The 21989-nt window shown below is 59.1% G+C and overlaps 1 long non-coding RNA gene across 3 annotated transcripts; it reads right to left on the bottom strand.

The window, feature by feature from the left end:
- Positions 1–6558: 6558 nt before the first annotated feature.
- On the bottom strand, positions 6559–21478 carry LOC112930312 (uncharacterized). Of its 3 annotated transcripts, none has more exons than XR_012002335.1 (3): positions 20874–21478; positions 14322–14419; positions 6559–13387 (listed from the first exon to the last, which is right to left on the bottom strand). It is a non-coding gene; the product is annotated as an uncharacterized lncRNA (long non-coding RNA). The 3 variants fall into 3 exon arrangements; XR_012002336.1 differs by lacking the exon at positions 20874–21478 and adding an exon at positions 20628–20865; XR_003237099.2 differs by lacking the exon at positions 20874–21478 and adding an exon at positions 19400–20373.
- Positions 21479–21989: the final 511 nt, after the last annotated feature.

Genomic DNA, 21989 nt, shown 5'->3' with positions numbered 1-21989 from the left:
CCGCCCCGCCCCGCCCCGCCCCGCGCCGCCCCGCCCCGCCCCGCCCCGCGCCGCCCCGCCCCGCCCCGCCCCGCCCCGCCCCGCCCCGCGCCCCGCCCCCGGAAGCCAGGTTAGGGCGCGCCCCGCCGCCAGGTGCACGCCGCCCGGGTCCGGGTCCCTCCCCGCCCGAGCCCCCGCCCCGCCCCCAGGCCCCCTCGCCGTCGGGGTCGGGGTCCCCCGGCCCGCCCCCCCATGCTAGCTCCCACCCCGCGGGAGCCCCCTCCCCGCCTGGCCGCCCCCGCCCTCCCCCCACACCTCCCTGGCTGTCGGGTCGGGGTCGCCCCCCATACTGGCTCCCACCCCGCCCGAGCCCCCTCCCCCGTCCCCTCCCCCGTCCCGTCCCCCCCCCCCCCCGGTCCCCTCCCGGTCTCGCCCCGCCAGGGCCTCGGCTGGGGGACCCGCCCCCGCTTGCGGGGACGAACCTAGAACCTAGGTCCGGGAGCTGCCCCCGCGCCCTGGCCCTGGGCCTGCGGGTTATCGCTTAACCGGACTCGGACTCGGGAGCCTTCCCCAGCCCCTAACCTTGAGCCCCGCCCGCCCGAGTGAGGGGGAGCTTGGGGTAAGGGGGGAGTCCCCGAGGCCCGGGGTGGGGGGCGAGGGGCGGGGTGGGTCGGGACCCGCGGGGCTCACCCCTCCCGGGGTTAGGGCTCGGGGACCGGGAGTGGGAGGGGGAGGGACTGACGCTGGGGCGGGGGCAGCGTGGGTGACGCCTGGCGGAGCGATGCCTCCCAGGTGTGGGGAAGGCCTGGCCAAGGGCCGGGTGCGCAGTGGAGGGAAGGCCTGGGAGCCGCTGAGCCTGGCAGCCCGAGGCCCCCTGTGCCAGCTCGGGCAGCCGGGCCCCCCGTGGGAGCGGGCTTGAGGGGGCGGGCGGAGCAGGCCCGGGGAGGGACCTGCAGGGGGGATCAAGACGCTTGGACTTCATCCCAAGGACAACGTGGCGCCGCAGGAGGGTTTGATGCCAGCCAAGACCTGCCCCGACGAGGGTATTAGAGAGCTCTGGATGCCCGGGAGAGGGGGCGGGGGCGGGGAGGGTCAGGTATCCAGCCAGAGGCCCTGGGCTGGACAAGGTGGAGACAGGAGAGGGAAGAGGTTGGCCTGGGCATTCCCGGCTTGCCCCCCCTACACCCTGCCCTGAGCTCCCGACTACACTAGTGGCCCCATCCCCCACCCGGGCTTCCGGGAGAGTTTGGCCTCCAGCCCAGAGGTTGGGGAATTTCCCCAACTACCTGCTGGACGCAGACCAAGCCTCTCCCTGAGGCCCCAGCCCTTGCCCAGTGGCCCTTTCCTACCCTGTCAGGGCTCTGGGGCCAGCCCTCACCCAGAGCTTCACCCACCTTGGTAAATGGCCCTAAATAAAAGTCCTTTTCTCTCTTTGTGTCTTTTTCCTGCCAGGATCCTGACTTCTTCCAAGCAGAGGGAGAGGGGAGGCAAGTACGGTTCCCAGCAGTGACCTGGACAGCCTGCTGTCCCTGGAAAACAGGTGACCAGGTGTGCAGGGGCCAGCCGCTGAGAGTTTGACACGGGGTGAGGACCCGGAGGACAAGCAGGTGAGCCGTCCAGTAACATCTGGGAGGCCAGGACAGAACTGGGGAGCAGCTCTAGGCGCCATGAGGTATGGGGGAAGACCTAGAGCCACAGGGAAGGGCTGGAAAGAATGAGGCGCACCAGCCAGGAACCCACAGAGGAGCGACGGAAAGGAAAACAGGGCAAGTGGGGCCACAGCCCCCCCAAACTGATCTGTACACTGAATACAACCCAGTAGAAGTAGCTACAAGATATTTTTTTTTACAACTGCATAAACGAGTTCTAAAGTTCACGTGGCGAGTAAAGGTACAAGAATAAACAGGCTGGAGGGGCGCCCGGGTGGCTCAGTCGGTTGAGCGTCCGACTCTTGGTTTTGGCTCCGGTCCTGATCTCAGGGTGGTGGGATCGGGCCCTGCGTCCTTGTCCTCAGGCTCTATGCTCAGCGAGGAGTCTGCTTCTCCCTCTCCCTCCACGCCTCCCCCTGTTCTCTCTCCCTCAAATGAATAAATCTTTCAAAAAAAATAGGGCCACCCAGGGGGCTCAGCGGTTGAGCCCCTGCCTTAGCCCGGGCCATGACCCCGGGGTCCCAGGATCGAGTTCCACATCCGGCTCCCCACATGGAGCCTGCTTCTCTCTCTGCCTGTGCCTCTGCCTCTCTCTCTCTTTCCCTGTGTGTCTCTCATGAATAAATAAATAAAATCTAAAAATATATATATATTTAAAAAAATAAAAAGAATAAATAGACTAAAAGTGCTGAACCGGACGTGTTCTCAAAGAAGATGCGCAGACAGCCACGGCACATGGAAAGGGGCTCAACACCATCCCTTCTAGGGCGGCGCAAAACCTCCCACACCCATTAGGATCGTTACTATCAAGAAATGTAGGTAGAAAAAAAAAAGAAGAAGAAATGTAGGTAGATAGATAAACAGACAGATAAAATAAGTACTGGCAAGGATGTGAAGAAATTGGAGCCCTGTGCACTGTCGGGGGGAATATAAAATGGTACAACCGCTCCGGGGAACAGTGTGGCAGTTCTTTGAAAACTTAAAAATAGAATTATTATATGATCCAGCCATTCCACATCTGAGTGTTCACCCAAGAGCTGAAAGCGGGGACAGGGACAGACGTCTGTCTCTATGCTCAGTAGCATTACTCACGGCAGCCAAGAGGTGGCAGCGCCCGGTGCCCCTTGATGGACAGATGGAGGAGCAAAAGGGGACCCATCCCTACTGGGGGTGGAGGGATGGGGCGGGGAGTGTTCAGTGGACAGTTTCAGTTTGGGGAGATGAAAAAGGTTCAGGAAAAGGGTGGTGGTGGTGGTTGCGCAGTGATGTGGATGTACTGAATGCCACTGAACCGTACCCGTAAAAATGGGTCAGACGGTAAATTTTATGTCATATATATTTACCACAACAAAAAAAGAAAAACGAAAGCCGCAGAAAATCCTGTAAAATTCTGTAACAGAAGGCTCTAGTTGTGCTGGAGGGCAGACTCTCTCTTAGAACCAACCGGAACATTTCGTTAGGGGCAGTTCACTGGCCACACAGATCAGAGGTTTGTGTCACCATTTAGCATTTGATTATTTGGCATTTACAATCCATGAGGAAAAGGTCATTATTTAATTAAGCGTATTGGGACAACTGGCAGCCATCTGCAAGAAAAGCATTGGACTCCTATCTCCATAATAAAATCCTTGTGGTCCAGAAACATAAGAAGAAGAAGAAAAACCCCACAAAAGCGTTCCAAGAAAACACAGGAGACCTTGATAGCCTCCGGATGGGGAAGGCTTTTCTCAGCGTGACACAAATGCAGAGGCATTAAACGGGAGAGTTTATAAATGGATTAAATTACAAATTGCAACATTTTGCATAGATACAACCTTTTAGGCCCAGGGATACCTAACATGGGGGTGCGGGGGGGACTCGGTAAGGCATGCGCTCAGCAATGGGCCGGCTCCCCTAACCCAGGGCTCCCCTAACCAACCCAGAACTCCGTAAACTAGTGAGGGGAGGGAGTGTCCAGCAGCCTGGACACGTGCAGAGGGAACCAGGAATAGTATTTGCCGAAAAGCGCTGAACTTCACTCATCATCCGAGAGGTGCAAGTGCGTGCTCCCCGCTCCCCGGAGGCGGTCCTCTCCCCCTGCAGGGACACTGAGGAAGTCTTGAAGGGGGTCAGGAGGGGAGGGGATGGAGAGACAGGCGCACCCAGTTACGCCCAGTTACTTCCCCACTTCCCCGAGTGGGAGGGTGCGGTTGGGGTGGGGAGCCAGGGCCCGTCAGCCCCAGGACAGCAGGTGTCTGGCCAGCCCTGGGCCCTGCTGGGGTCCGTCCCACGGGAACGCCCACACGCCTGCACCCAGCCGTGATTCCCATGGCCACCTTGCTCCTGCCAGCAGAGCTAGAGACAGCCTGAGCGTGTGTCCGTGCAAGGGCACCCCTGAGTGAGCAGCCTTGGGCACAGCAGCATCCTGGGCCGCACGGAGCCTTCTCTTTGATCCTTGAAGTGACCCCGCAGCCCCTCTGACTCGACACTGTCTGGTCCAGTGGTGGCCTCGGCACGTGGGAGCGGGGGGCCGAGAGGCCTGGTTTCCACCACTTACCTGTGGCTCGGCTCGACGTTTTTTAAACCAGGAAGCCCTTTAAAGATGACAAAACACGGGGCGCCTGGTGGCTCAGTGGTTGAGCATCTGCCTTGGGCTCAGCGCATGACCCCAGGATCTTGGGATCGAGTCCCAGGGAGCCTGCTTCTCCCTCTGCCTCTGTCTCTGCCTCTCTCTGTGTCTCTCATGAGTAAATAAGTAAAATCTTAAAAAAAAAAAAAAAAAAAAAAAAAGATGACAAAACGTGCTGTATTCTTTAGGGAAGAGACTCTGCCCTGCAGAATGTGCCAGAGTCGAGGGAGCACCCAGCAGCTCCCGGGAGCTTCGGGGTCAGGCCGGCCCCGAGCTTTAGGTGGAGCGAGGAGACGGCCTCCGCTCGGGGATGTCAGAGATGAAACAGAGTTGCCTGTCCCCAGCCAGGGCCCCGTGGCCCTTTGAAGCCATCAGGCTCTGCAGCCTGCAGGTGAGGTGGGGACTGGACCGGCCTCCTCCTGGGCCTCATAGCTCCCCATAGCTCCGGGAGTGGAGTGTGGTCGAGCCCTCATGAGCTGGACCTCGGTCAGCCCAGCTGCCTTGTCTTCCTCGGGAGGGTGGTGGCATCAGGGGTCCCGGAACTGTGACCATCCCTCCCCTTGCCTTTGGATTTTTGCATAGCTTATGACAGAGGGGTGCCCGACACACACCTAGCAGACGGACCCCACCGGCTCTTCCCTGCCCAGTGGTCTGTCTGGGCTGGGCCTGGCACATCCCTGCCAGTGACCAGAAGCCAAAGGTCAGCTGTAGCCAGGCGCTGGGTCCCCCGGAGGTGGGGCCAGGGGCACCTCCTTGTTTGCATCCACCGTGTGGCTGCCCGGTCTGCATGGGCCTGTCTGGCCTGGGAGGGGACAGGGGCCACGCTTGTCTGCAGGCCCTGGGCCCACGGGCCCCCAGCTAGGGAACCCTCTGGGCTTGCCTGTGGCCTGAGCACTGGGACAGCGGCCATGCTCAGGGACTGGAGACAGTGACCCCGGCAGAGCCTCCACACTGGCCTCACTCGCCACAGAGGCCTGGAGCCCCCCACTCCCCCGACAACCCAGGCTTGCTGGCCTCCTAGACACCAGTCCTCTGGACTCGGCCTCAGGGCTGAAGGTAATTATCTGCACGCAGCAGGAGGCCGGGCCGGAAGCCTGAGCTGCATTGAGTCCACGTTTAATTATTCACGCCAGCTGAGACCACTGTGCTGGGGGGGCACCCACCCGCCCTCCCGGGCCCAGCTTGGGAGCAGCAGGGTGCTGGGCTGGAGCAGAATGGCATGAGCCCCAGGACTGGTACACCCAAGGGGTGAGGGCGGGGGGGGGGCGGGCTGTGCGGTGGTGTCCACGAGGCCCTCTCGGAGCCTCCTTCCATAAGGACAGTGTATCTGGGACCTTCTCCCTCTGCCTGTGTCTCTGCCTCTCTCTCTCTCTCTCTCTCTCTCTGTCTCTCATGAATAAATAAATAAAATCTTTAAAGAAGAAAAAAAGGGACGCCTGGGCAGCTCAGCAGTTGAGTGCCTGCCTATGGCTCAGGGCGTGACCCTGGAGTCCGGGGATCGAGTCCCATGTCGGGCTCCCTGCATGGAGCCTGCTTCTCTCCCTTCTGTGTCTCTCATGAATAAATAAATAAATGAATCTTAAAAAAAATTAAAAATAAAGAATCTGCTGGCACCGCTCCCAGACATGACCCCACACAGGTCACCGACAGGTGAAGGCAGCGTCCATGTCCCACTGTCCCCCCACACCCCTGTCCCCACTGCCCCTCCCCCCCGTGCTCCTGGCTATAGGACAGAGTAGGACAGAGTAGGACAGTGAGGAGCTAGGAGAAGGTCCGGTCAGGAGGCCCCGTTGCTCTCGTGCGCCGTCAGGGTGGGGCGCAGAGCCCATCTGCTGAGAGCCCGGGCTCATCACACCCCGACACTTGCGCACAGCCCTGCAGCTCCCCTACAGACAAGGCCGCGGGGTCCTCTCAGGGCGGCCGTCCCGGACCAAGGAGGGCTGCTCACCTGCTGCAGCTCAGGCCTCCCGTGGCAGGTGCAGGGCGCTGTGGGATAGCCCACGTCCCCTCTACAGTCCTATAGTCCGGAAGGCCCCATCTCATCCCTTACTGAACGGAGGCAGAGAAGGCTTCCGCTGCGGCTCTCATCAAAGACTTCTTAAGATATTGAAATGTCCTTTTTTATTAAGCAAAATGCCTTTCTATCGTGATTCACATGACGGAATTTTTGGTTCCATGTCTCAGATTTACATTTTACTTTTATACGCTTTAGATACTTATGTTTATTTTGACACTCTACATTGATTTGTGTATTTTGACGCATGCACAGGGGTTCTTTGTACAGTTTTTCTTTTTAAAGATTTTATTAAAAAAATAAATGAATAAATTAAAAAAAAAGATTTTATTTATTCATCCATGAGAGACACAGAGAGAGAGAGAGAGGCAGAGACACAGGCAGGGGGAGAAGCAGGCTCCATACAGGGAGCCCAATATGGGACTCGATCCCGGAACCCCAGGATCACGCTGTGCTGAAGGCAGACGCTAAACCGCTGAGCCACCAGGGATCCCCTCTTTGTACAGTTTTTTTTTTTTTTTCAGTTTTAAACTTCTAATGGAAGCCGACATGTTTTTAAAATGCATCACACCAGCAGATGTGGATGTCGTTAGGCATGACGTCCCTGTGAGCCCACCCCACTCCCGGGGCCTGGGGCCGCACCTCCTCGGGCCCTGTCCTAGCAGCACCTGCCAGCTCTGCGTGCTTCCTGCCCCAAATCAGGCATCCTGCTCTACAATTTCAACACACATCACAAAGCCCGTGGGTGTTGGCTGTATCCCGAACACGTAGGCCACGCACACTGTTTTCCTGGTTCTATGGCTCCAACAGGGCAGTACTGAACAAAACGTAGCGAGGTTTTGTGGCCTCACACTGGACCCAAATCAAATGAGGCAGAAATCCAAGTGCTTCCAAGTGAAGATAAGTGATTGCAGCCTCCCAGACGCAGGCAGAACCGAAAGGCCCAACTCCCAAGTATCAGAACAAGATGTACGCGTGCCTGCTGCTCTCTTTTGCAGTAGATAAACCGGAGTTTTCCGACTATTCTGGAATTGTGCTAGTGCTGAGCGGAGTCCAAGATTCCCACGGAGAAACCACGTACCAGGGGAGTCAGACAATCCTGATGAAGGGTTTTGCTCTCAGGTCCAAGTGTATAAGGAGGAAAAAAAAAGAAAAATACTCTATCTTGACATGTTTTCTTTCTTAATATGTTTCTTACCTAAAATGAATGCAACCTACTTCTCTCATTATTCTGTTATACAGTTAAAACACAATACATATATAATTTTAATAATTTCTTACAGGAAGTCATCTAGTAGGTTGATTTTACCATCTCCCTGTCAAATGTATGGCACTCATTATAGTTTATTGCACCACTTAATTTTTATTTTTTTATTTTATTTTTTTAAATTTTATTTATTTATTCATGAGAGACACAGAGAGAGGCAGAGACACAGGCAGAGGGAGAAGCAGGCTCTATGCGGGCAGCCTGATGCAGGACTCGATCCCGGAACCCTGGGATCATGCCCTGAGCCGAAGGCAAGATGCTCAACTGCTGAGTCACCCAGGAGTCCCTAGACCATTTAATTTTTAATCACAATCATGAAACTCCATGCACCCAAAAGTAAAGTCTCAGCACAAAGCAAAAACTTCTGCTTCGAGCTGTGATGAATAGCAAATACTGGACAAACCTGCCTACAACAAGTCTAAAAGCTTCATTGAAAAGCACATAGTAGGGCAGCCCGGGTGGCTCAGCGGTTTAGCGCCGCCTTCGGCCCAGGGCGTGATCCTGCAGTCCCGGGATCGAGTCCCGTGTCGGGCTCCCTGCGTGGAGCCTGCTTCTCCCTCTGCCTTGTCTCCGCCTCTCTCTCTCTCTCTCTCTCTGTGTGTCTCTCATGAGTAAATAAATAAAATCTTTAAAAATGAAAAAAAATCAAGTAACTGCAATTAAGAGCTCGATGGCTAAGTCCCATGGCCGGTTAGCCGTGGACTCCCCCTGGAGGAGAGGCTGTCAGCGGCTCCCGAAGGAGCCCCCCGCCGCCCCTGCTCCTGGGAGGCTAGCCCCCAGCTCCGTGGCCCACCGGGGCCGCCCACCCCCCCGCCCCACCTCCCTCACCGCACACGCTGGCCTTCACCTCGGGGTCTGCTGCGGGGACACCCTACCGACAGGGGCGTCCCGGCATTAGGGAGCCCTCGCTCCGGGCAGGGTGGGGTGAGAGGCGGCCACTGCAGGGCTGTGGGCAAGGGGCCTGGGGCCTGTGGGAGGGAGGCAGCCTCAGGAAGAGGGGTCTCTGGGTGGGAAGGAGGAGCCCGGCCTTCTGCAGAAGACCCACAGCCCCCCTTCGTGGCCTCCGAGCCCCCCAGCTCGCCAGAGAACATTCCCGAGGTGAGGGGCTCTTCCCCCGGATCCCGGGGCCCAGGGTGGCCTGGGCTCTGGCCCCGTCCCTGCCCGGCAGACAGCGGCGGCCCCGCAGCACAACCTAACTCCCCGTGGCCTTCGGGGCCACACCGCAGACCCGGGCCTGCGGGAGCCTCTCCCCTCCAGCCCCGTCCCCAGTCTGTGAGTGCCGGGGCCACCCCTCTGCCACCCCCACCCTTGTCCTGGCAGAAGGCCCCTCCCGCGGGGCACTCGCCCACCCGCCTGGCTCTGCCCTGGACGTGCTGTGCTGTCACACGCGTGTCACACTGCATCCACCCCCCAGTTAAACCCGCGAGGGCCTGCCTGGCTGGATGAGGAGGGCCGAGGCCAGGGCTGCGGGTCCCACCGCTGGGTCACCGCCTTCGCCTTCCCACCCAGACTCCGGGCACCACGTCCCCTCTGCACCCACTGCGCTGTGAGCCAGTGTCCCGACCCGGTGTCCTGACCTGCGGCAACAGAGACCTCTCCGCCGGACCAACCCACGGCCAGAAATAGAGGCGCGGGGAAGGGGCCTGAGCTCACAGAGCTACCCTGGAGGCCGGGCCGCCCCCCCACCCCCTAACACAGAGGGACAGAGGAGCGGCCGTCCAGCCTGGAGCGCAGACGCAGGTCCTGCCGTCCCGGAGGCACTCGTGCTCCACCCAGCAGCTTGTGGTTTGCAGCGAGGAGTCCCGTGGCTTCTCTGGGACTCAGTTTCCTTACCCTGCCATCAGGAAGGCTGGACGTGGTGCCCCTGCGCCAGCGGCCGGGACGAAGGAAGGAGGGGGCAGGAGGGGCCGGAAAGAGCCCCCGCCTGGCAGGGTTGGCAAGCACAGGAGCCAAGAGGAGCCCCGAGCCACCTAAGTTGGGGGCTAGGGGAGGGGCGAGCTGTGAACTGGCCCCAGAAGGGGGACAGATGAGATTTTTGTGTTTTTTTTTTAAAGATTTTATTTATTTATTCATGAGAGACAGAGAGAGAGGCAGACACACAGGAGAGGGAGAAGCAGGGTCCCTGTGGGGAGCCCGATGTGGGACTCGATCCCGGGACCCCAGGAATCAGGATCCGAGCGGAAGGTAGATGTTCAACCACTGAGCCACCCAGGCGTCCCAGATGAGGTTTTAGATATGTGCTTTCTTTTCCTATAAGAGAGGGGCCAAGAACCACGCAGCCCCTTCTACCTCGGAGGGGCCCCAGGGACAACTGTCACCTTCTTCTGACTTTCCAAAGCCACAGGGAAACCCGGGTCCCAAAGCCAACATGCTCATCCTTTTCAGCTGGTTGCTTTTCCCTGAAGTTGGGGGGAGAACTGGGGTGTGAACAGGCATGAAGGCACTGGGGGGTCACCAGGGGAGGGGGCACTGCAGCATCCCCGTGGTGGCAGAGAGCTGAGGTGTCAGGGAACCCTCCTGAAAGCTCTGCGCCAAGGCCACGGCCCAGTCTGCTCAGGCTGGACTCCCAGAGCCCTACCCGGCTGTGAGCCCCTGACTCTCCCAACGGGGACCCCGCCAGCTCTGCCCCGATGCACCAAGGACAGGGGTTCCAGGAACATGCCCGCTATGCCGCGTCGTGGGCACCCCTGGCCCAGCCTGGGTAGCTCAGAAGAGCCAAAGACCACAGACTGCAGAGAGCAAGGGGGGGCAGCAGGAGGTTCCAGACAGCCCACCGCGGGGGCCAAGGAAGTCAGGGAGGTGTGGGGGCAGGCCGGGACGAGGTGGCGATGGCCAGGAAGGTGGGAGGGGCAGGATGTCACTGGCTTCACTGGTTTCTCAGGATGGGGAGCCTGACAGGTGCGGATGGTGGGCAGGATGATGGACTCCGTGGGAGCGTGGCAGGGAGGCACAGGAGAGCCCGAGAGGGCCGGCTCAGGAGGGAGGGACACTTGCAAGACTGAGCACCACTGTATGCCTGCTTCTGGGAAGCCCTGGCCTTGCCTTATGCCCGGGGGTGGCACATACCACCTGCACTAAGGGGGGTGGGGACTGGGGTAGGTGACAGTGCACCCAACAGCTGCACCGGCCTGGCTCCTCATGGCCCTGCGCAGGGGGCTCTAGGCTTCCCCTTCTCAGCCTTCAGGCCTACGACTGGGGGCTCACACTCACACCCCAGGCTGAGGGGAGGCATCGGCGAAAGGGCCAGGCCGTCCCACACAGGACTCTTGGATCCAGGCGAGCAGGGACCAGTCTCACCTCCCCCCCAAGCACCCTGGGTGGGCAGGGAGCAGACGGCTTGTCCTGCGGGGACCACAGCAGGTGGTGAGCAAAGGAGGCTGGAAAAATGCAGGAGGAGCAGTACTGACCCTATTCCATCCCACAGGGAAAGGCGGGCCTCCGCCTCCCCCCAGCCCACTGGTAACAGATGGTACAAGAAAAAGAAGATAGCCATCCCACTTATGAATATAGATGGCAGTAGGGTAATTAGCATAAATATTGCAAATTACAAAGCCACCTCGATGGGAGGATGAGATGCTTGACTACCTGGACAACCTGAGACACTCTAGTAAAAACTACTGGGATTAATAGAATAATCTGGTGAATTGGCAAGAAGAGAAGCATATGGAATGATCTGTCTTTTATTTATTTTCTTAAAAGATTTTATTTATTTATTCATGACACAGAGAGAGAGAGAGAGAGAGGCAGAGACACGGGCAGAGGGAGAAGCAGGCTCCATGCCGGGAGCCCGACGTGGGACTCGATCCAGGACCCCAGGATCACGCCCTGAGTTGAAGGCAGACACTCAACCACTGAGCTACCCAGGTGCCCCTTTTTTTCTATTCCAGTAATGAGATTTTAAACTAGAAAATCTGGGGATCCCTGGATGGCTCAGCGGTTTGGTGCCTGCCTTTGGCCCAGAGCGCGATCCTGGAGTCCCGGGATCGAGTCCCACGTCGGGCTCCCAGCGTGGAGCCTGCTTCTCCCTCCTCCTGTGTCTCTGCCTCTCTATCTCTATCTCTATCTCTCATGAATAAATAAAATCTTAAAAAAAAAGATGCATGCAAGTAAATGCCCACAATAGCTGAGAAAAGAGCAAAAGGGGATAAAGTATAAAAGATGCAAAAGGGCAAAGGACAGTCTGCCTTCCCAGATACTAGGCCAACCTCTAACGCTACTATAACCCAGTAAATGTGGAACTGTTTTAGGAATAGACAGACAAATCCCCGGACCAGAGTGGAAATTCTAGAAATCGTCACCAATCTACAGGTGAATTTCAGCCAGGACAGCAGAGGAAGGTGGCTTCAGGGGGAAAGGCCCGGCTGCTCCATAAGTGGTGTCAGCACGAGACAACCATCCGTAGGAAAATCTCCCATAGCGTGTCAGTGCCAAAACCAGATTGACTAAATCATTAAATATAGAAATTGAAAAATTGGAGGGGAAAGAAAACAGATCAGCATATATGTAACTCAGGTTGAAAAAAACATGTTAATCCAAGCAAGGTCCCCTAAAACTATAAAAGAAAGGTAGACATTATTTGCTCCATGGAAATACTGCATTTTGTATAGAACAGGAAACAGTAAACAAGTTCAATATAAAAATGGTAAATGAAAAAAAAAGTGATAAATGGGGGGGGGGGGGGCACCCGGCTGGCTCAGTCAGTGGAGTTGGGACTCTTGATCTCAGGGCTGTGAGTTCAAGCCCCACATTAGAGGTAGAGATTACTTTTTAAAATATGGTAACTTTGGAAAAAAAACATATATTTGTAAAGCAGACAATAGACAAATGATGAATATCTATAATACAGAGAAGGCTTTGGAAAAGTGAAAAGAAACCATTTTTTAAAAGTTTTATTTGTTTAAGTCATTGCTTAACTGGTGTGGGATTCGAACTCACAACCCTGAGATCAAGAAATGCATACTCTTCTGACTGAGCCAGCCATGTGCCCCCAAGAAATGATTTTTAAGAACTTTTTTAAGAAAGGGACACCTGAAAAAAAAAGAAAGAAAAAGAAAGAAGAAAGAAAGAAAGAAAGAAAGAAAGAAAGAAAGAAAGAAAGAAGAAAGAAAGAAAGAAAGAAAGAAAGAAAGAAAGAAAGAAAGGAAGGAAGGAAGGAAGGAAGGAAGGGACACCTGGGTGGCTCGGCGGTTGAGCGTCTGCCTCTGGCTCAGGTTGCTGTCGCAAGGTCCCGGGATCGAGTCCACATCGGGCTCCCTGCATGGAGCCTGCTTCTTCCTCTGCCTGTGTCTCTGCCTCTCTCTGTGAATAAGTAAATAAAATCTAAAAAAAGAAAAAAAGAAAGAAAGAAAGATGGACAAAAGGTATAAATAAACAATTCAGGGAAGACAAAGACAAGTGGTCACTACACACATGCATTCACTCCCTGTTGGGGAGATGCCCAGTACAGCACCAGTGACACAGGCCTCCACCCTCAGGCCGCCAGACACTGGACGGGGGCTAGTGCCTCGTGGTTCTGGGGGTGGAGGGGTCAGGGACCTTCACGCTGGTGGAGGCGCCTCGCAAAGCAGCCTGTCAACCACAAATAACATCAAAAAGACAAATAGGTATCACTCCCCCGATTGAGAATTTCTGCCATAAAAATAAAACCTCCATTGCAAGGAGCATGTTGACCGACGCCTCGTGTAGCGGCCTTCACGGTGGCACAAGGGGGAAAACTCTGGTCAGTAGAGCGAACGCCAACCTAGGCAGACACGTCCTCTGGCCATTCGTGCACTCAACAGTTACGTGCGGAACTGTGTGCGGGACACTGTTTTAAGATCCAAGACTGGCAGTAAACAAATCAAAGCTCCAGCCCTTATGGAAGTTTTATTCTAGTAAAAAAAAAAAAAAGAGAGAGAGAGAGAGAGAGAGAGACAAAAAATGTATTTAAATGTTAGGTAGTATCAAGTGCTAAGATCAAAAAAAAATAATTCAAGAGACAAAAAGAAATTAAGAAAGCAATTCCATCCTCAACAGCATCTCAACAAATTAAATATTTATTTTTAAATATTGACTGGCTGGCTCAGGCCGTTCCGCGTCTGACTCTCCCTTACCGCACAGGTCACGATCCCGGGGCGTGAGATGGAGCCCACTTGGGGCTCTGAGGGCAGCAGGGCGTCTGCTCAGGATTCTCTCTCCCTCTCCCTCTGCCTCGCCCCCCTCCACTACCACCAGCACCACCCCCCTCCCGCGTGCATGCACACTCTCTCTCAAAAATTAAAAATAAAAATAAAAAGAGAGAGAGAGAGAGAGAGAAAGAAAGAAAGAAAAAAAAGAATTAAATATTTAGGAATAAATCCATCAAGTTGGTAGAAAGAAAAAAAAAGGATTAACTATTTAAGAATAAATCTACCCAAGTTGGCGAAAGCCTTGAATGCTGAGAACTATAAAGCATGGCTGAAAGGAAATTCAGAGGACCTGCATAAACAGTGGCGTGGAGTCACTGATCAGAAGACTCAACATTAAAAAAAAAAAAAAGAAGACTCAACATTGTTCAGGGTCAGTACTACCCAAAGCAATCAACACTGTCTCCATGAAGCTTCCAGAAGCCTCCCCCACAGAAATAGGAAGGCCAATCCTCAAATGCACGTGGAATTGCAAGGGGCCCGAAGTAGCCCCGCTGTCTTGAAAAAAAATAAAGTCGGAGAACTCACACTTCCTGACTTCAAAACTTACTGCAAAGCTACAGTGATTAGAACAGTATAGCGCTGGCACGAGGATGGGTGTAGAGACCAACGGAATAGGACAGAGAGCCCAGAAACAAACCTTCACACGTAGGCCTCTCGGTTTTTCACGAAGGTGCCAAGACCACTCAGTGGGGAAAGGACAGTCTCTTCAGCAAATGGTGCTGGGAAAACCGGCCACTGACAAGCAAAAGAATGACGTTGGACCCTCACCTCATGTCATAATCAAAAATTAACTCATGGGGCCCCTGGCTGGCTCAGCATGCGACTCTGGATCTTGGGGTCGTGAGTTCAAGCCCCGCGTTGGGCATAGACCTTATTTTTTAAATAATTAATTAATTAATTGGCTCAAAATAAATCGAAGACCTAAACGTAAGAACTAAGGCTATTAGGTTCAGAATAAAATATGGGGTAAAGGGATGCCTGGGTGGCTCAGCGGTTGAGCATCTGCCTTTGGCTCAGGGCGTGACCTCCTGGGACCCCTAAGTGTATGGGGTCCCGGGACCAAGTCCCACGTTGGGCTCCCTGCATGGAGCCTGCTTCTCCCTCTGCCTCTCCCTCTGTCTCTGCCTCTCTCTGTGTGTTCTCATGAATAAATAAATGAAAGCTTTAAATAAATAAATAGATGAATGAATGAATGAATGAATGAATGAATAAATAAATCGCAAGGCGATGCCATTTCACCCCTACTGGCATGGCTGTCATCCAAAGACACCCAGTAACAAGTGTCGGTGAGGATGTGGACCCAGGGGCCCTCGTATGTCACTGCTGGGAAAGCACACGGTGCAGGCGTTTTGGAGACACTTTGCCAGTCCCTCAGCAATTTAGGCCTGGCAGCTCCCGTGCGATCCAGAGATTCAGCTTCCAGACACCTGGTCACGAGACTGAGAAACATACGTCCGCACAAGCACGTGCATGTGTGTCCACGGCAGCAGCAGTCACGATAACCCGGAGGACAACCAGCCCATGCCCGCCCGCAGCTGAGCGCAGGAACAACGTGCGGTCCCTCCGCGGCGAACATACTCAGTCATGACAAGGAACGAGGCACTGGCGCCGGCTGCCGCGTGGACGGTCCCCAAATCGTCGTGCGCCGTGAAAGGAGCCAGTCGCCACAGGCCACCTGTTGTGTGACTCTGTTTACATGAAAGGTTAAGTCCGGGGACACAGAGAGCAGAGCTGGGGCGGCCCGTGCGGAGGGGGAGGGACTGCACATGGGGACCGGGTTTCTCTTTGGGGTGACGAAACGCTCCGAAGTTAGATGATGGTGATGGATGATGTTGGCACAACCCTGTGAACACTAACAGCCCCTAAGCTGTACCCTCCGAAAGGGTGAATTCTATGGTATGTGAATCCTATCTCAATTTTTTACGTTTTTAAAAATAATGAAGGGATCCCTGGATGGCACAGCGGTTCGGCGCCTGCCTTTGGCCCAGGGCGCGATCCTGGAGACCCGGGATTGAGTCCCACGTCGGGCTCCCGGTGCATGGAGCCTGCTTCTCCCTCTGCCTGTGTCTCTGCCTCTCTCTCTCTCTCTCTCTCTCCCTCTCTGTGACTATCATAAATAAATAAAAATTTAAAAAAAAATTAAAAAAAAAATAAAAAGATAAAATGAAAAGTGAGAATTAGAGGCTTTGCCTACAAGCAGTATCTCACGTGGGGTGCTTGGGGGGCTCGGTCAGCTGGCTCCTGGTTTCGGCTCAGGTCACCATCTCAGGGGCGAGAGATCGATCCCCGCATCAGGCTCTGTGCTCAGCGGGGCGTCAGCTGGAGATTCCCCCCCTCTCCCTCTGCCCCTCCCCTCCGCTCGCTCTCTTTCTCTCAAATAAATAAATAAAATCTTAAAAAAACAAAACACTATTGCTCCATCCAACACATGGATGGATCCCGAGCACATCTTCCTAAGTGAAAGCAAGCGAGATGCGGAAGAGAGTGTGGGCCCGAGTCCCTTCGGATGAAGCTCCAAACCGGTCAGAGCCGGTGTGCGTGGTCCAGGTCGGGGCGCCCCCGAGTGGACACAAGGGAGCCCGCTGCGCCCGTGCGCTGGGAGTCCGCAGGGCCGCCTACTGCACGCCCAGCTCCGGGCTCCGCACCGTGTGTCAGGCACACCTCGAGGCAAACGGGAAGTACAGAAGCAGCGTGATTCTGAACACGGTGCCACTCGTGTAAGTTTAAAACACACACGTGAAATCCGCTTGAACCCTGTTTAGACAAACATAATCACTTTACCCGGCGGGCGCGGCCAGGAGCGCCGCCCCCCACCCCCCATCACAGGTCGGGGTGAAGGGACGGCGGGGAGGCGGTGTGTAAGCGGAGCTCATCCTGGCCCGGCCGCCCCTGAGCCCTGGTGGCCCCTTCTCTCCCCTCCTCCGCGTCCCCAAACCTCTCCCGCCAGGGCCCAGGGAGGGGCAGCAAGCCCTGTGATCACCGGCCCTGGGCAGCCGGTCAGCTTGCTGGGTCCCCGGGGAGGATGCAGGCGGTGATCTGCATCCCAGGAGGGAATCTGAGGGCACCTGAGGGCACCCCGAGACAGCATCCTAGGCACGTAGACTGGGTTCCCACAGAGGGCCCCCTCCAGAGGCCCCAGACGGAGCAGCTTGGGGGACAGGCTGCAGTGACCATAGGGGAGAAATGAGCAGAGGGACAGGACTGCGGGGCAGAGGGCAGCTGGGTGTGGACCCTCCGCGGTCCTGGGGGTCCTGGAGCCCCTCCAGCTCCCACCCTCCTGGGACTGCTGCTCCCAAGCTGCTCAGAGACCCCCGGTGGGCTCCGGGACCCTCGGCTGCCTCCTCCACCAAGACCACCTCTCCAGGGCCCACTTCTCTCCCACCGACCCCCTGGCCCCCCCCACCCTTACGGGCCCCCATAACCTCAATACCCAGGCCTGTGCTGGCCCCCCCTCAACTCCCAGGACCCACCCATGCCTCTCTCCTCCCCCAGCGCCGGGTCAGAGCCCAGGTCACCACCCTGGTGCCCCCCATCCCCCTCCGTCCCTGTCCATAAGATCCCGGCCCTGGCCACCTGCCTCTCCGCCTCCCGTCCACACTGGCAGCCCAGCAAGGCCGTTACCGCCTACTTGGTGGAGGTGGTGGGGGGATTCCAGGCCTTGCCTGCCCCGACCAGTGCGCCCCCCCCCCCCCGCCCCTGCCTGCAGAGCCACCTGCCTAAGCCTTGCCTAAAGCCCCCGTGCCTGCCCTTCTCCTGGGAGCCCCCACGGCCGGGTCGCCCGGGTCTCCCCAGTCCCCACCCCGCGGGGCGGGACCCCAACCTCCACCTGCGCCAGCTGCACTGGGAGGGCAGAGGGTGCTGTCTGCAGCCGCTCGGTGCGGAGGGGGTTTGCGCAGACCCGCAGCGCATCCCTGGGACAGGCGGGTCCTGCGCGGGCCACCAGATGGCGCGCTGGTCGCGGGGACGAGGCCCGAGGCCTCCCCGGAGGTCCCAGGATGCTGCGAGGAGGCCGGAAGCCCCCCAATCCCAGATGCAGAGAGCCCCCAATCCTGAGGGCCGCGGGAGGCTGGGAACGTCCCGCTGCCAAGCAGCCCCGAGCTCCTGCAGGAAGGGGGTCTCTCCCCGCAGACACCTGGTTCCACGCTGCCGCAGAGCAAGGGTACAGGGCTCCCCTGGGACCTGAGGATGACTGAGGACCCCGTCCCCCAGCCGCCCCCTGGCTGACCCAGTCCCACAGCTTTCCCAGTGGACCAAACCTCTCCCCCAGGAGCCCTCACTGGGAACCGCAGAGCACTCGACCCTACCCAGCAGGGCCTGGTTGGGCGAGCTGCGTGGCCACCCTCCCAGGGGCAGTGCCCACGCAGCCTGAGCACAAGAACCAAGGTCCTCCTGCCTTGGCATCTCGCCCCAGCCCCCCGGCCCGCCCCCTGCACTACCGTCTTGCACTACTGCAGCCCCCTCCCTGGCCCCGCTCCTTCGGCTTTGCACACGGCAGCGAGGAAGATGCGGCCAGAAGCCAAGTCTGAGCTTCGCACTCAGGGACCCAACGGTTCAGTGGCTCCCACTCACTCAAGGCCAAAGTCGAAATGTCTCCAATGGCCGCAGCCTCTCCCGTCCCCTGCCCCCCTCGCCTTCCTCCTCCAGCTCCAGACATACTGGCCAGCTCATGCACCTCCGCACCCCAACAGGCTCGGCCTGAATCTCCTCCAGCCTCTGCTCAAGCCAGCCAGGCCATCGCCGCCACGACCTCACACCGTCAGCATCTGGCACCCCAAAGACTTCCTTTCTTCTCTCCTATTGGGCCACAGGAATCTGCCACCTGCCGTTATTAACCCCCCCCACCCCCGGACCAGGCCCCAGAGCATACCTCACCCCGTTCCTGCCTCTGCTCCACGCCGGCCACGGCCCCCTGACCTCGCCCAGGAGAAAGGCTCCCTCCCTCCTGCACCCCCAGCACGCAGGACGGGACACTGAGTCAGGGTTCCACGGACGCAGGCGGAGTTTCCAAACCTTCCAGAGTTCTCAGGCGACATCCCTCCCTCCGTCCGTTCATCTTCTCCTACGCGTCCACCCCTAGGCACCCATCCACGCACCTGCCCCTGAACACCCGTGCACACTTCCATCCGAACAACTGTCCACGCATCCATCAACCAATCTCGGTCCATCCACGTGTCCGTCCATCCTTCCATCCTCCACCACCACCCGTTCTCAGCCCGTCCGGTCATCCAGCTATGCCTGCTGTTTGGAGGCATCTCAGCTCGTGGGGCGGGGGGGGGGCGGTAAACCCCGTGTGCCCCATCCAATCCCACCTTTCCTGCCTGTGTTACATCTCAGACTCAGGCAGAGTGCACAGGGTCAGGCAGCAGAATAACCCGGCTCGTTACAAGTAGCCGTCTCATAGCCAGTGTAAGCACCACCGCGCCCCGCTAGTCCTCCCTGCGGGCCCTACCCGTGACTCAAGGCAGCTGAACCGGGGCAGAGGCGTGGTCCCGGCGCTCACACACTCCAGCCCCTGGGGCCGAGGAGGAGCGAGGTGGAGCCGCCGCTGGGACCAGCGATTACCTCCTTCTTCTGGGTCGTGGTCCCTCAAAGTTAGGGGTGCAGGATGGGCCACGTGCAGTGGAGACTCCCATTGGTGCCCTAGCCCGGCGCTCAGCGATGCTGGGGTGAGTCTGGTAGCGGCGATGCATGTCCGGAGGTTCACCGGCCTCTTACCTTCTCCTTCCCTCTGCTTCCTAAGACGAGGATTACTGGGGCTAACGCACGACCTGGAGCTCAGCTGGAAGCACGGCCTACGCCGACCCTCCTCTCTGACTTCATTTCTTTCTCCTTGGGTACGAGCATCACGTTCCAGCGAAGGACAAGTGTGCACGCGGCGCTCAGGGGTGTGCCCTGGACGGGTGCTGTGTCTCCCCCCACCCCCAGACCACTGGCTCAGAACGTCACACGGTCTGGCTCCTTGGCCAGCGGGATCTGCATGGGGGGGAGGCCGTGGGAGTCACAGGCAGGAGCCGGGGGTGGGGTGGGCTGAAAACAGGCCGGGGCCGTGCCTGCCCAGCCGTCTGCTTTGGTGCTGGTGGAACCTCTGCACCCACAGCTCTCCAGGCCTCAGTCCTCACCGGGGTCCAGACGCAGAGAACCCCACGGCTGTACGGCCCCGGATGCACACGCTTCTGAGCTCATCTTTCAGGAGAAAAAAAAAAGGTGTGGATAGGTACAGGCACATGCGACACCGGCGCGGCTCCATGCACAGGCACCGGGCTACGGGCGGGTCGGGCTCGGCCGGACCGCGGCTCCCTGACGTTCAAACTTGCGTGTCCTTTGTTCTACTCTTCTGAGAAGTAGCCGGGGAGAGAGCCCGGGAGGGGACAGGGAGGGCGCGGCGGGAAGCAGAGCCCCGGTGGGCAGGACTCGATCCCAGGCCCCGGGATCATGGTCTGGGCCGCCGGGCCCTGAGCATCCGCTGTCTTGGCCGCTCGAGCGGGTTCGTGTCGCGCATCTTTGCCTTCTCCCCGCGCTCTACGCTCCACGTCTGCGTCTATTTTCTCCTCGACTTTTTTTTTATCAATTTTTATTTATTTATGATAGTCACAGAGAGAGAGAGGCAGAGACACAGGCGGAGGGAGAAGCAGGCTCCATGCACCGGGAGCCCGATGTGGGATTCGATCCCGGGTCTCCAGGATCGCGCCCTGGGCCAAAGGCAGGCGCTAAACCGCTGCGCCACCCAGGGATCCCCGTCCCTGGGCTTTTTTAAAAAAGATTTTATTTATTTCTTCATGAGAGACAGAGAGAGAGGCTGAGACACAGGCAGAGGGAGGAGCAGGCTCCATGCACCGGGAGCCCGACATGGGATTCGATCCAGGGTCTCCAGGATCGCGCCCCGGGCCAAAGGCAGGCGCCAAACCGCTGCGCCACCCCGGGGTCCCTTCTCCACGACTTTTACCGGTTTTCCAGACCCGGTGACTCTGCGCTTCTGGGGCCCCCGCACCCCGCGGTGCTGGACGGGCTGGCGGGGTGGGGCCCGGGGCTGCCCAGCGACCCTGCCTCCTGCCCCGCCGCCCGGCCTGGACCCCACGCGGCTCCCGGGGCTTGGTGCCGGCGGCCCTGCGAGGCCCCGCGGTCTGGGGGTCACCGGGGAGGGCGCGGGGTGATGCGCTCCGCGGGGGGGGGGGGGCTCCGGGCCTGTCACCTGCTCGCCGCGGGGCCTGCTGGGAACCGGCCGAGTCAGGGCCCCGCCGCTCGGGGTGCGCAGGGGCTCGGCGGGACCCGGGACACACGACGCGGCCACGCAGCGCGGGCGGTGCCGGGCCTGGAGCTCTGGGGCCGCGGGGGGGGGGGGCTGCGGTGACCCCCGGCCCGGACCCCGCGCTCCGCCCCGGCAGCCGCGTGCGCAGGGAGCAGCGCCCCGGCCTCCCGGGGGGTGGGAAGGCGGCTCCGCCCACGGCCGCGCCGCGCCCCCGCGCCCCCCGACGGCCGAGCGCCCGGGGCGGAACCCGCGGCCGCGCGGCTCGCGTTCCCCGGGGGACTGACTTCCGGGCGCGGCCCACGCTGCCCACGTGACGGGGGAGCGCGCGGGGGCGGGGCGAGCATGCGCGGCAAGGCCGGCGCTTCCGGGTGGGCTGCGGCGGGGGCGGGGCCCGGTGGGGGCAGGGGGCGGGGCTCCCGAGGAGGGGGCGGGGCGGGGCTCCCGACCCCAGACCGCGGACCCCACGCCCTGGACCCCGCACCCCCAACTCGCCCCCGACGCTGCGGACCCCACGCCCCCGACTCTGCACCCCCAGCGCTCGGCCCCGGACCCCGACCGCGGACCCCACACCCCGGCCCCGCACCCCCAACTCCAGGCCCCAGCCCGGACCCCCAGCGCTCGGCCCCGGACCCCGCAGCCCCGGACTGTGGCCCCCAGTCCTCCGAGCCCCGGACCCCGGACCCCTCCGCCCTCCAGGCCCAGGCTGCAGCCCCGCCCCGAGGAAGCCGCAGGCAGGAAGGCGGGGGCGGCCCTGGCCTGGGCGCAGCGGGGTCCGCACACCCTGGGGAGGAGCCGGGTGCGGGGCGTGGGGGCCAGAGGGAGGCCAGGCCGGGATGTGCTGCCCCGGGAGGAGCGGCCGGTGTGCCCGGAAGTCGGGCCGCGGCGGGGACGGGGACTGGCGGGCCCGGGGCTGGCGGGGCGGGAGGAGGCGCCGCAGAGCCCCGTGCGGGGGCGCCGACGGGCGGCCGGGGAGAGCCGCGGCTCGGGGAACGGGCCTCGCGGCGGGTCCAGGGCATCGTCCAGGAGGCACCTGCAAGAGGAGGCACCTGCTGGGGGCGC

Source organism: Vulpes vulpes, chromosome 6 (assembly GCF_048418805.1).
Source record: "Vulpes vulpes isolate BD-2025 chromosome 6, VulVul3, whole genome shotgun sequence".
Taxonomy (NCBI): Eukaryota; Metazoa; Chordata; class Mammalia; order Carnivora; family Canidae; genus Vulpes; species Vulpes vulpes.
Note: the sequence above shows the minus strand (reverse complement) of the source record. Positions and strands in the feature narration are given on the sequence as shown.